This window comes from Camellia sinensis, chromosome 13 (genome assembly GCF_055761805.1).
Source record: "Camellia sinensis isolate YWXY chromosome 13, ASM5576180v1, whole genome shotgun sequence".
Classification (NCBI taxonomy): domain Eukaryota; kingdom Viridiplantae; phylum Streptophyta; class Magnoliopsida; order Ericales; family Theaceae; genus Camellia; species Camellia sinensis.
Window position 1 is genome coordinate 55,049,621 of NC_138973.1, and position 14,762 is coordinate 55,064,382.

General features: G+C 33.8%; 1 long non-coding RNA gene across 1 annotated transcript; it reads left to right on the plus strand.

Annotated features, from left to right (window-relative positions):
• Positions 1-12,471: 12,471 nt before the first annotated feature.
• On the plus strand, positions 12,472-14,528 carry LOC114279834 (uncharacterized). Its single transcript, XR_014347975.1, has 3 exons — positions 12,472-13,672; positions 13,707-13,841; positions 13,939-14,528. It is a non-coding gene; the product is annotated as an uncharacterized LOC114279834 (long non-coding RNA).
• Positions 14,529-14,762: the final 234 nt, after the last annotated feature.

Genomic DNA, 14,762 nt, shown 5'->3' on the forward strand with positions numbered 1-14,762 from the left:
CACTTCTTCTACACTTTATGTCAAGTAAGTTTGACGACATTAATCCAAGAAATGATTTATCACTCAAACAAGATACATAAAAAAAACAAAACAAAAAAAAACAAAAACTCATCATAACAATATTTGTAAGATTTTAATTTAGCACCAATGAGAAGAGACCAATGAACAATTTGGAGGGAAGCAATATGTCGAGCAAACTAAGCTACATCCAGCACACATGTTTAAGGATCAACAAAGATAAAAACAGAGAATACATGAACTTTTAATTTAGGCCAACATTAACATTATCAACTTCAAAAGAGATAACAACAATATAAATTACCTCCAAAGCGAAGCCACAAGTTCTATTATATGAAGTTCCATAGGTGCAAGTAACTTACTTGACACAAAATTCATAATCACAAATTGAGAATAAACATTTTAAGGTGCTGAAGTGCAAGAACAAAACCTTTTGGCTTGTTTATGAGTATCAAATTATTTGATTTGGTTCAAAAGGAACTGAGTCATTCCTTGATCCAGTGTTATCAGAGACGAGCCTAAACGCTCGCCTAAGCGCTAAGCAAGGCGAGGCGAGCCTTCAGCACTTCATGCGTGCTAAGGCGAGGCAAAATGGTGAGGCGACTTAGAAGCGCCTGAAGCGAGGCTTAGGCGATGAAGCGTGAGGCAGAAAGAAGCGACGCTTCATCGTATTTTTGCCTGATTTAAGTGCGAAACATCTGGGCCCTTGATCGACAAAGTTAATTACGAAATAAGAAGCTAAACCCTAGATCGACTTGGTGGAGTGCATCATCTGCCGAAGTCGAATCGCAGCATCTGGTTTTCTTCTGCTGAAGTCGATCGCCTAGGTCTGCTTCCTCCTTCTTCTTCCTTTCTTCTTCTTCTTCCTTTCTCCTTTGTTCACTGTCGGACCTATTCGACTTCACCTGTTCTTTGTTCGACTTCGACTTGAAGAAGAAGAGCACTGTCGAACACTGTTCGACTTCGAATTAATCCTTTTTTTTAAAATTAATTTTTAATTCGCAAAAATTAATTTTTAAAATTAATTCAATTATTTTGAAATTAATTTTTTTCAATTAATTCAATTATTTTTTTTCTTCTGTGTTAAAATTTCAATTAATTCAATTAATTTCCTGATTATTTTAATTTCCTGTTATTCAATTAATTAATTCAAATAATTTGTTTAATTCAATTAATTTCCTGATTATTCAATTAATTATTTTAATTCAATTAATTTGTTTAATTCAATTAATTCAATTAATTTGTTTATTTTCATTCAATTAATTTAATTCAATTAATTTCCTAGTTATTCAATTAATTATTTTAATTCAATTAATTTGTCTAATTCAATTAATTTGTTGGTTATTTTAATTTCCTGGTTGTTCAATTAATTATTTTAATTCAATTTCCTAGTTCTTGAAAATATTTATATTTTTGTCTATACCATTTATTTTAAAAAAATATCATTTCTGGTCGCCTCGCGTCGATGAAGCCCTTGCCTCGCCTCGTCGCCTCGCGCTTAGGCGTTAGGTGACCTTGTTGCCTCGGTTTGCTTTTCGCCTTAAAAAACACTGCCTTGATCAGTTTGATCATAGAATAATTTGTAAAGCAAGATGCGAGCGGTTTGAGGCTCCTTAGAATCTTCAGGTGATGCCTTAAGCACTAAATCCAGCATACGAATCTACACAAAACAAAGCTATTCTTGTTAAAAATGACACTATAAAAACAGATGACATTATCCTAAATCAAGTAGATAGTAATTCCCCAAGAATAAAAAATATAAAAAAAATCCAAGAGGAAAGCGAAAAATAGGACAAACACAATCTACTTGTAAGCAATATGCACAACATTTTATTTTGAGGCTGTAGCAAATACACTAAACTGGTAGTTAATAAAGTGCCATGTACCAACACTGTAAAGAGCAAGATAAACTATTCAAGTGATGTTACACATTTGTTGTGTTGAACAGCCATCCATTGAGAAGAAGTGGTTCATGAATTACTGAACACAAACAGGATATAACACGACAAGAAATACATGAAAATTTCTTTTGTGACTACTTATGTTAAAGCTTATTAGCAGAGACATATATTATTTGATGATTATTAAGGAACTGCAATAAGAAGTGCAAAATAGACAGCATATGAGATAAACGAAAGTCCTCACATATTCTCAAAAGAGATAATCAGTGCTTGTTCATTCAAGCACTTAAAAAAAAAATAACATTAACAAAGTGATATATATATATATATATATATATATTGTAGGATACATCTCAGGTTTTTGCCCTCAGCATCTTCTTTGCCTTCTCAATTTAAAGATGATAAGGATGACTTGCAAAAAAAAAAAAAAAAAACAATTAAAAAGCATTAAACAAATATAATTTCCAAAAACTACATCAAACAAAGTGAAATGATCAACGTAACATAGATAATCAACAGATCTTGAACCTAAATGTTCAGATTATACAGAGCTTAGAATTAGAAATTGAAACTCGAGAGATTCATGTATCTAATTGAGATAATCAAATCATCAACCACAACAAGTAACGTAAATTATAGTTAAAATTCAAATCAAATTGTTTACCTGAACCAAAGCTTGAGTCCTAGCTGAAGCAATTGCAGTCGTAGCAGCGCTTATCATATCTAGAGTGTTGTTGTTCACGCTTCTCATCTCTGTTTTTTTTTTTTTTTTTTTTCTCTCTTTGCTCAATCAAACAATTAACCTAATTTCACTCAACAATTTTCTGCTTCATCATCGATCAAATCTTGCAGAGGCTGCAACTTTCTCGAGAAAATTCAACTTGGAAAATAGAATTTCGAGTCGGAAAATGAAATTGAAGATCACAGAAATAGAGCATGATGAAGAAAGTGAAAGACCGAGAGACAGAGATTCAACCATGGAAGCTGTGACTATGGTGAGCAAGAGAGCAAGAGAGAGAGAGTTTGTGAATGTCGTGAGAGTGAAAGGGGCTAGGGCATTGGCATATAAAATAAATAAAAGAAATAGGAATAATAAATTGAGGAAGGAAAATCATGTTGCTTTGAAATAAATATATTTCAATTCATTTATTTTTTTGTGGTCGCAAATATTGATTTTTTGCGACCGTTAAATAGTCAGTTGCAAAAAATTAGAAGCAAAAAGTCACTTTTCTAGTAGTGCATTTAATAGGAACAGATATTTTTACACATTTCTAAATATGTTAGATGGTATTTAATTCATTGAAATGAGATTGGAATGATGTAGAATGAATGAACCATACTATGTTATATATTTTCAATCAATTTTACACATTTAAATTTTTCTTCTTTTCTGTTTATTGAGATTAATGACTACCACTTGGATTGTCATTATAGTTTTCCTAAATTAAAATGCCAATTATTTAACAGTTACCAAGTGAGATTCCCTTGCTGATATGATAATAAATTAGATTAAAGCCAACATTTCATTCACAATATTGATGCCTCCCACCTGCCTGCCCTGCTTTCCTGCTTCTCCTTCTCTTTTATTTCATTTCTTTAAATATTTTTTTCCAAAAAATAAAATGATAATAATAATCCATATTATCATTATTTTCAAATAGAAAATGTTAATGACCATTCAATGGCATTCATTATTAGTTTTGCTTTATGTGTAAAAAAAACAAAAGTATATAAAAAAACTACAATTAAATTTTAATAAGTTTGATATTATGTTTTACCTCAACAACAATTCGATAAAATTATTTTTAGCATGATTCTTTTTAAGTAGGGTTAATTACACTAAGGGGCCATTTGGGAACATCATTAAAAGTCAAAAGTCAGTTTTTAATCCATTTTGGATCATACCATCTCTCACATAAAAAAGCTAAAAAAGCTAAAAAAAAGCCAAAAAATAAACTTTGTACCATCTTCTCAAAACACCCCTAATACAATCTCACTTTATCTCTATGAATTGAAATATTTTAACATTTTCAATTATAAAAATGTATCACTTTTATTTTTTATGCATAACTTTCGAAACGGATGTATTTGTACAATTTTTTAATTGAAAAAATCAATATATTTAGATTCATAGATGAAAATAAGAAAGTAATATTTATTACTAATTAAAGAGACCTTAGCAAATTAACCATTTTAAATATATTTCACCCACAGGCCACCTGAAAAGCTGTACTATGAAGCAAGGGTGGCCCATGAAGTTCCAATAATTCTCCAGTTATGATCTTGTTACTTTTATTGTGGTAATTCTTCCTCGGAAGATTGTGTTGGCTGGCTATAAAAAAGGGGAGAGTAAAATATAAATGAAACAAGGTTGTTATGTATCACAAAATAAATTTCATAATTTATTTTAAGTAAGAAGGGAAATCTTTCCACCCTAATTGCCTCATTCACCCAGTTTAGGATTTTGTTAGTACGAATAATTTGAAAACGATTAAAAAAAAAAAAAAGTGGTAATGACACTACCTAATCATAAACTATTAAGCAATGAACCACATGCTAACAAAATCCCACACTTCTTATCCAATTATTGCTAATATTAGTAACCACTGTCTCAACAATGCCATTCATGCACTTTTTTTTAAGTCCAGCAGAAATTGATCACACCAGCAGCTCAAACCAACCAAATCAGCGAAACGACCAGCAATTATCAAACACGATTAACCATTGGGAGTTTTCTGAATTAGCTAACCTTCCGATGCAAGAACATTCTTCAAGACAATCATCTCCCCATCAATCAAGCAAGATCAACTAATTCTCCTAACCCTCACTATGAATCTTGAACATCTTCAAAAAAAGAATTCGGTATCCCCTGAGGAGAGGACAATGTTGAGATGCATTTGAACTGTTCCAAGAAAGTCATTAAATTTCAATCAGATAGTCATTTTTAAAGATGACCATTCACTACAATGCCAATAACAAGTTCACAAACATGTATATACCTCATACTGCTTGTATTTATTTCTTGATGCAACCAAAGAGCCTCTCCTTTTACTTAATTGCAAATCATGTATGATAAGAACACATTCCTTTAGGTCAGCGGGTTTGTAGCTAGAGAAATCTTGCAGGGCCGAACTCTGTAACAGGACATAAGATTAATTTACAACTTGCTAATCAAGAGCTTAATCATGAGCCTGAGACTTGAAGTATTCAAAAGTAGGCTCTTACCCAAGGATGTAACTTTGGTTGGATTGTAAACCGTGAAAGAAATACTACAGATGCAGCCACCAAAGTAGGCAAGAGTATCACACAGTCATTCTCCAACAAGCTTAACTCTGCTAGGTAGTAACCCAAGAACTCCAACTTCAAATTGGGAATCTTCATAAGAACAAGAACATTAATAAGTACCCAACAAGTCAATAACAAAAATCAGCAAGCAAAATAGGCAACACGTGCACACACACACACAATAGAGAGAGTTGAGCTTACTTGGTAATCTTTTTGAGCAACAGCAATGAATTTTCTCCACAAAACAAAACCAAAAAAAAAAAAAATCAACAATCAAGAAGGCAACATTTATTAGGCAATTGAATCACAAGATCACCGATGAAAAGAAAGATTGTATGTTGACAATGCAATAATACCCTAAAAATGTCATAATTGTGGGACCACCCACTTCAAACTTGAGATGTTTGAGTATGTCCGCCTCCATTTTTACCACCTCTTTCTTTGTGTATGCGTTGTCGGTTGGGTAACAAAATTCATCCATAGGTGGATGATTGATCTTCTCATACTTTCTACTCATCAAGATTGAACAAGGAAATTTAAGTACCAATCATCCAAATTGATTATCTTTACAAAAACATCCAGCAGTTTAAGAGGTCAGAGAGCTTACAATGCGATGAGCATTGAAGAAACACCGAGCAACTGGAGTTTCTACCTGTTGAGATCATTCCTTGAAAAAAATCTATGAATGTAAGAGATAGATAGATGCAGAGTATCAGAGTGAAGCTCGTATTCCTCTGCAACCTTCACCAACCAATCCACCAAAATTGCCCTCATGTTGGGGCTCACATCCTTCTGTGCCATCTCAGCATAATCTAGCAATGGTCTCCTCTTCACCTCCTCCTAAATAAGCAATCAGAACCCTTTAATTTATACATGAAATGAGCTGTCAAAACCCATAATTAAATGAGCAATCAAATTTAACATATCGTTGGGATTGACACTACTAAACCAAATCAAAATGCACCCATTTACAATAAAACCAAAACGAAATTTCCGATTTCGAATCAATGTCCTGATGATACTCGTATATCTCAGATACATTAGCACTACAGATTTGGAGATCTTCCGTTTCGAATCCATGTCCTGATATATCTCAAATACATTAGCAGCACAGATTTCGGGTTCTTCCATTTCAAATCCATGTCCTGATACTCGTGTATGTCGGATACATTAGTAATTGCATTAAAAGTTGGATAACCAGGGCTGATTGTGATGTGGTTAACCGAAAATATAATTGGAAATTTTGATTTGAATTAAAATTAAATATTTTTATGAATGGTTTTATTAATTCAACGGTGCTAGAGGCCTCGAATTTGCCTCGACCACAAATATTTTTTTTTATTATTTACTTTTTTTGAGTGGTGGCTGTGTGTGTTAGTGTCACGACCCAAACCCGGCCCTATGGGTTTAGCACCGTAACCGGCCAGTAATCCGAGATTACCGAAGGCCTGCTTAACAGTAGTACAGTAAAACAGAGTACAGGGCCTGGCGGAAGCCAATACAGTAAATGAATAATGTCCATTGAGCTGTGACAGTCTGCATGCCAAAAAGATTTTTCATGCATTCACATATACAAACAATACAGTCTATACAAAATTTACAGTCACACAGTACAGGGACCTAATCCCTTGATAGCAGTACGGTTAGCAGCTAACAGTCTATACAGAAATCCAAACAGTATGGAGACAGACGGGGGGAAAACAAGACACTCCAAAGCCGTAGCATGGCAACTCAGAACCTCGCAGTGAGGCACAAAGGCTGTCTTGACAAAACTGGAGTCTAACCCACGCTCCTAGCTCCGATCTGGTGGCTAAGCACCTACATAAATATATAAACAGTGAGCTAAAGCCCAGTGAATAACATAATGCGTAAAGGGGTTATGAATGAAATGTCCTTACAGTAATGAAATCAGTTCATTAAACAATACTTCAGTCTTTCAGTCAGAACAGTTATTCAGTCATATGTGGTACATCCATTAGCATAGCAGTAAACAGTAGGTCTTAAAGACCGAACAGTAATGATGGCCATCAGTCAGTAAACAGTAGTGGTTCCACGAGGAAACCGACAGAGATCTCTGTAACAGTAATAGTCAGTAACAGTAGTTGCTAAGGATGTCACAATACAGTTCAGAATAGAGGACATACATTCATTCAATTAACAGTAACAGTTCAGAAAGCAGTACAGTTCAATTGTTCAGAAAATAATCATTTTGAACATATCTTTACACAGTTGTTACTCACAGAGTTTGGGCTACAGTATGCTAGAGCGTGCCTCCCCAGTCGCCAACCCTACACAGTTCACAGGTTGAACACACACTAAGCTACACAGTTGGGAAAGATAACAACTTAATCCCTAATGCCTCGGTGTGTTCTACATCTATATCCTCAACAAGATGTCTTAAACTAGGCCTAAGAATGCCTAGAATGGGATGAGGATGCAAAGATGCACATTTAAAAGCATTTTCAGAAAAACAGAGTCCCGCTCGAGCGCAAGTTTCCCCGCTCGAGCGGTCATGCAACAAAGGTACACGCTCGAGCGTAAACTTTCCCGCTCGAGCGTACTGTAAAAGTACTGGATGGGTGAAATCTCCGCTCGACGCCCGCTCGAGCTTGAGACATGACTCCGCTCGAGCGCCCAGTTCTCCGCTCGAGCGGACTGTAAAACAGTGCAGAAAGATGCTGGATGCTCGGATTCCACGCTCGAGCGGCATTTCCCCCGCTCGAGCGGAAGTGCAGAATCTGGAAATTCCAGATTGCACCTCCAAGCTCAAAACCAAGTTGTTAACAACTCAAAACCGATCCTCTTGGGCTCATTTTCTGGAAAACTCTTATAAACACATGGAATAATATGATTCAAAGCTCAATTTTGAGAAATCAAGGCCCAAGGGTGGTTAATTCAAACCCAATTTCATGAACAATATGAACATGCAAACATGCATGTATTCAAATCATTTTGAAGTTCCAATTTGATGCTCTAAGGAGCCAATTGATCCAAAAACAAGTTGAAAACATGGACCATTACAAAATTATGAACATGCATGCACCATTTTACCATGAATTCAACTCAAAACTCTTTAATTCAAACATGCATGCATGAAATGAAGCTATAATTCCACATTCTTGAACCAAATCATGACTTAGTTCTACAATGAAGTATGAATCATGCAAGAACTAGCTCAATAACCACAAGAAGAAGATGAGTTTCCTACCTTAGTCTTGTATTCAAGGTTTAGGAGTCTAAAGTAGCAATCTACCCTTCAAGTTCTTCAATTAGCAAGCAAAACTCAAGATGGAAGACAAGTTCTCTTACTCTCTCCCTCTCTTGGTCGGCTAGAGCAAGAAAAGGCTGAGAAAAATGTGTTATGTGGTCAAGTGTAAGGCTCAAATATGTTATATTGAGTGGGCCACTAAGGGTGGCAATTCTGTAATTAAGCCTAACTCTTTAATTAGCTTATTTAATCTAATTCAAGCATACCTAATCAGTTTTCAGATAAAAATACCATAAAATCACATTAATTATGAGGATCATAAAACATTAATCCATTCCCAGTTCGGCCGCCGATAAGGCCTTCAATTAGCAGTTTAAACACTAAAATACGAACAGATCAAATAATTAATCGAACAAATAGAATGCAATTCAAACAGATGTATTCATTCAATTCAGTTTCAATTTTGGTCAGACAATTCAGTACTTTTAATCAGTTCAATCATCAGTCATAATCAATTCAGTTTAACGGTAATCGATGGTTATCGGTAATCAATCAGTCATTAATCGGTAAACAGTATGAGGGTTGTTACAGTTAGTTTTTTTTTTTTTTTATTTGGTTTTTTTTTAAGGGTGGTTTATGTGGAGGAATGTGTCAAAAATTAAACATTTCACACCAACTCATCGTATAAAATTATATGAAATTAATAAAATTTAACCAACAACCTAACTAATCAGTCAATTTTATCACTCAACCAGTCCAATTTAATTGACTGATCAGTTACGCTGCTGGTTAAATTTTGTTAATTTTGTACGATGAGTTAGCACGGAATGTTTAGTTTTTTGGCACATCTCTACACATAAACACCTTGAAAAATCTAGAAACCTCCTAGATGTTGATTTGTGATTATGTATCAATTTAAAGCAGAATATAACAATCCCAATCAAACAATCAAGACAAAGAGACACAACGATTTTACGTAGAAAAATCACAATTGGACACCTCCAACTGTGATCAAAAAATCACGGGCAACAGCCACAAGAACAATCCACTAAGAAGATTTAAAGGAATTACACAGGTATACTCTCAATTACCTAACGAATCCACAACGCCTAATTGAACCAACCTCTATGTGCCTCTTCCAACCCCATCTTCACCTCGGAATTGTCTTTCCAAAGAGCCACTCCAGGATCCACCGAAGCTTCAGGCTCGAATTCTTCAGACTCCACCGAAGAACAACTCTCTCTTTTGTGTATAACAAACCAAACCTTTGATGTACTCTCTTTAAACCATGAGTTGAATACTCAATAAAAACATCAAAGAAACTAGCAAAATATCTCCAGATATAAACCTTAAGATCCAAAAATAAGATCTGGAGAAGTTTTTTTAGTGTTGGGAGAAAACCAACTATTTATAGAAAACCAAAGCAATCCTAGTTTCAGAAGAAAACCAACTCCTTAACAAATCTGGAAATCTGGGATCGCACGGTCCGCTCGAGCGTGGGTCTTCCCGCTCGAGCGGAGACTTCAAATTCTGTGATTTCATACAGGCTCCACGCTCGAGCGTCGGTTTTGACGCTTGAGCGTCGAATCACACCATCCAGTACTTTTTCAGGCATAGCAGAGATACTATGAGCTTGTAAACCCCGCTCGAGCGCCCTTTTCCCCGCTCGAGTGGGAAAGCCAAAACTGGAAAAACTGGAAAAATATAACATGATCGGACAGGCAACTTTGAATGCATTTTTGCATTTTGCTTCGGGCCGCGAGCTGACCGGGCAGCTCGACTCCCGTAATAATCAGCGAAGTGGCAAACTTGTATACATTGACATCACAAACTTCTCTGCAAAGCACGATTCGGGTTGGATTCGCCTCTAACAACTCATAGCCTCACTGAAATATAAATGCGAATAAAATTACAACTCAAAGGAGTTTTGTCAAACGGGATTGCTAAGAAATAAAACCTAACACACCTTTAAAAAAAAAAAAAAAAAACCAAACCAACATAGCCCAACAAATAGAAGAAAAAAAAAAAAACTCAGCCTGTATAGTTTGATAAGGTAAGTGAATTAGGTTGGACTTTATCAAATCATACAGGCTGAGTTAGTGCGAAATGTCTAATATATATAACCACCTTTGCAAAAAAGAAAGGAAAATAAAAGATAGAAAAAAAAAAATTTAAAAAAAAAACAAACACACAGCAAAAAAAAAAAAAAATTGAATTTCGAGGCCTCGAATTCGAGGCCTCAAGCATTAATCTAATGAAATATAAATTCATAAAGTAAGACTTGTGTACATACCCTTTTTAAATATATAACATTACAAATTTATTAGATACATATATCACCACTAGACATATTCCTGGGTATAGTTTTGATTACAATCTCACACTAGTAAATTATAGGGTAAATTACAAACATACTTTCTGAGATTTACTTAAATTAAAAATTATCCCTTGTCATTGTAAAAATTACATTATGCCTCCTATGGTTTCTAATTTCATAACAAATATGTTCTTTTATTAATAAATCATCAAGTTAATTAATAATTTTTAATAATGTTAAAATTTTATTTTAATTAATAATTCAGATAATTTTATTATTGTATAAGTGAACAGTTAGAAATTTTACTTTGTCAATTAATTCTGTTAAATAAAAAATTCTGACAGGAGGTATTTGTAATTTTTCAAACTACAGAGGGCAATTCGTATTTTGAACAAACCTCAGGAGGTGTATTTGTAATTTATCCTATATTATATTATATTATTATTAGATTCATAAAATTTATTTCAAAATAAAATAAATATTATAAATTCAAAATTAGTGTAATATAAATTATACTTAAAATAATTTTAATTCATAAATATACTATTTTAAATATATAACATTACAAATGCATGAGGGCCCTCTATCTTGCTTTAAACAGTGGGTAATTGTAATGGTGGCAAAAGGAAACCCTAGTCATCATGAAATCCGCCGCACCATTACAAAAAGATGAGACAAAACAATACAAACATTGATGAGTTGGAGACAAAAGTTTATTCAACTTTATTTGGGACCTTTCAAGTAGCTTAGGATATATACCAACCTTATATTTTAAAGGAACGTGAAACATCTTTTCGTTGAACCAAAAAAAAAAAAAGAAAAAAGGAATGTAAAACATAAAAATGTAGCTATGTAATGCTTTATTTTGTTTTATTTTTCCAAAACTCCACATATGACTCGCATAATTCTTGCTTTACTAGAATGGGTAAACATATAATATCAATCCTTCTGTTAATTTAACATAAAATCGTGTTTCGTGATTAATAATGTTTGGTATATTAACAAATATATTAACTTGACAAAAAAAAACAAAAGAAAAGTTAAGTAATTTTTTTTTAATTTTTTTTTATTTAATGGTGATATTGACACATTATACAATACAATACAATACAATTCCCATTTAATGGTGATATCACCATTTTTTTTTTATTTAATGGTGATATTGACTCAATTAATTAATGGTGATATATATTGACTCATTATACAATACAATCCAAATTAATTAATGGTGATATACACACGTTGCCCATTTTAAAATGATTGACTCATTATACAATACAATCCAAACTTCGCATAATGGACATCCAAATTTTGCCACAATCAAAATTGTTTTAAAATAATTAAGAACTCACCTCACATCGTCTCTCGAAAAAAATATACATAAAAAAAAAAAAAGCCTCTCTTTGGAAATATCAATTGGATTTGTAATGATTTTTTGACGCTTTATCAACTCGCAGGTTCATAAAAAAATTTTAAGCTCAAATTTAAATTTAAAATAATTCCCATCCTAGTAAAAAATAGCGAGTCTATAATAAAATTTTAAAATTTTCTTACAAATTAAATTTGATGAAATCAATCTCTAATTAATAAAATCATTCATAAAAATATTTGATTTTAATTCAAATCAAAATTCCAAATTATATTTTCGATTAACCACATCACAATCTGCCCAGGTGATCCAACGTTTAATGCAATTACTAATGTATCCGAGATACACAAGTATCAAGACATGGATTCGAAATGGAAGATCCCCAAATCTGTGCTGCTAATGTATTTGAGATATATCCGGACATAGATTCGAAATGGAAGATCCCCAAATCTGCGGTGCAAATGTATCTGAGATATACAAGTATTATCAGGACATTGATTCGAAATCGGAAATCTCGTTTTGCTTTTATTGTAAACGGGTGCGTATTGTTTTGGTTTAGTAGTGTCAATGCCAACAATATGTTAAATTTGATTGCTCATTTAATTATGGGTTTTGACAACTCATTTCATGTATAAATTAAAGGGTTTTGATTACTTATTTAGGAGGAGGCGAAGAGGAGACCATTGCCAGATTACATTGAGATGGCCCAGAAGGATGTGAGCCCAAACGTGAGGGCAATTTTGGTGGATTGGTTGGTGGAGGTTGCAGAGGAATACGAGCTTCACTCTGATACTCTGCATCTATCTATCTCTTAGAGTGATAGATTTCTGTCAACGAATGATCTCAATAGGTTGAAACTCCAGTTGCTTGGTGTTTCTTCAATACTCATCGCATCATAAGCTCTCTGACCTCTTAAACTACTTGATGTTTTTGTAAACATAATCAATTTGGATGATTGGTTCTTAAATTTCCTTGTTCAATCTTGATGAGCAGAAAGTATGAGAAGATCAACCATCCACCCGTGGATGAATTTTGTTACCTAACCGACAACGCATACACAAAGAAAGAGGTGGCAAAAATGGAGGCTGACATACTCGAACATATCAAGTTTCAAGTGGGCAGTCCTACAATTATGACATTTTTAGGGTATTACTGCATTGTCAACATACAATTTTCTTCTCATCGGTGATCTTCTGATTCAATTGCCTAATTAATGTTGCTTTCTTGCTTGTTGATTTTTTAATTTTTTAATTTTAAATTTTTTTTTTTGTGCAGAAAAGTCACTGTTGTTGCTCTAGAAGATTACCAAGTAAGCTCAACTCTCTCTATTGTGTGTATGCGTGTGTGCACGTGTTGCCTATTTTGCTTGCTGATTTTTGTTATTGACTTGTTGGGTACTTATTAATGTTCTTGTTCTTATGCAGATTCCCAATTTGAAGTTGGAGTTCTTGGGTTATTACCTAGCAGAGTTAAGCTTGTTGGAGAATGACTGTGTGATACTCTTGCCTGCTTTGGTGGCTACATCTATAGTATTTCTTTCACGGTTTACAATCCAACTAAAGTTACATCCTTGGGTAAGAGCCTACTTTTGAATACTTCAAGTCTCAGAGTTCGGCCCTGCAAGATTTTTCTAGCTACAAACCCGCTGACCTAAAGGAATGTGTTCTTATCATACATGATTTGCAATTAAGTAAAAGGGGAGGCTCTTTGGTTGCAACAAGAAATAAATACAACCAGCATGAGGTATATACATGTTTTTGAACTTGTTATTGGCATTGTAGTGAATGGTCATCTTTAAAAATGGCTATCTGATTGAAATTTAATGACTTCCTTGGAACAGTTCAAATGCATCTCAACATTGTCCTCTCCTCAGGAGATACCAAATTCTTTTTTTGAAGATGTTAAAGATTCATAGTGAGGGTTAGGAGAATTAGTTGATCTTGCTTGATTGATGGGGAGATGATTGTCTTGAAGAATGTTCTTGCATCGGAAGGTTAGCTAATTCAGAAAACTCCCAATGGTTAATCGTGTTTGATAATTGCTGGTCGTTTCGCTGATTTGGTTGTTTTGAGCTGTTGGTGTGATCAATTTTTGCTGGACTTAAAAAAGAGGGCATGAATGGCATTGTTGAGACAGTGGTTACTAATATTAGTAATAGTTGGATAGGAAGTGTGGGATTTTGTTAGCATATGGTTCATTGCTTAATAGTTTATGATTAGGTAGTCTCACTACCTCTTTTTTTTTTTTTTCTTTTATGATTTTCAAATTATTCGTACTAACAAAATCCTAAACTGGGTGAATGAGGCAATTACGGTGGAAAGATTTCCCTTCTTACTTAAAATAAATTATGAAATTTATTTTGTGATACATAATAACCTTGTTTCATTTATATTTTACTCTTCCTTTTTTTATAGCCAGCCAACACTATCTTCTGAGGAAGAATTGTTGTCTATTTTGTGAATTTAAATACATAGATTCATGATAACATAAATTAAAACAAGAACATATGTTGGACATTACGACTAGATTAAACAGAAATACATGATACAACGAAATGGTAGAGAAATCAAACCGAAGCCTGCACGGAAGTAGTTTCCTTAAAACAGATTTTTGCCGCCTCACGGATTGAGTGCTTGAGGAATTCCGGTGTCTGTCTCCCAGGAT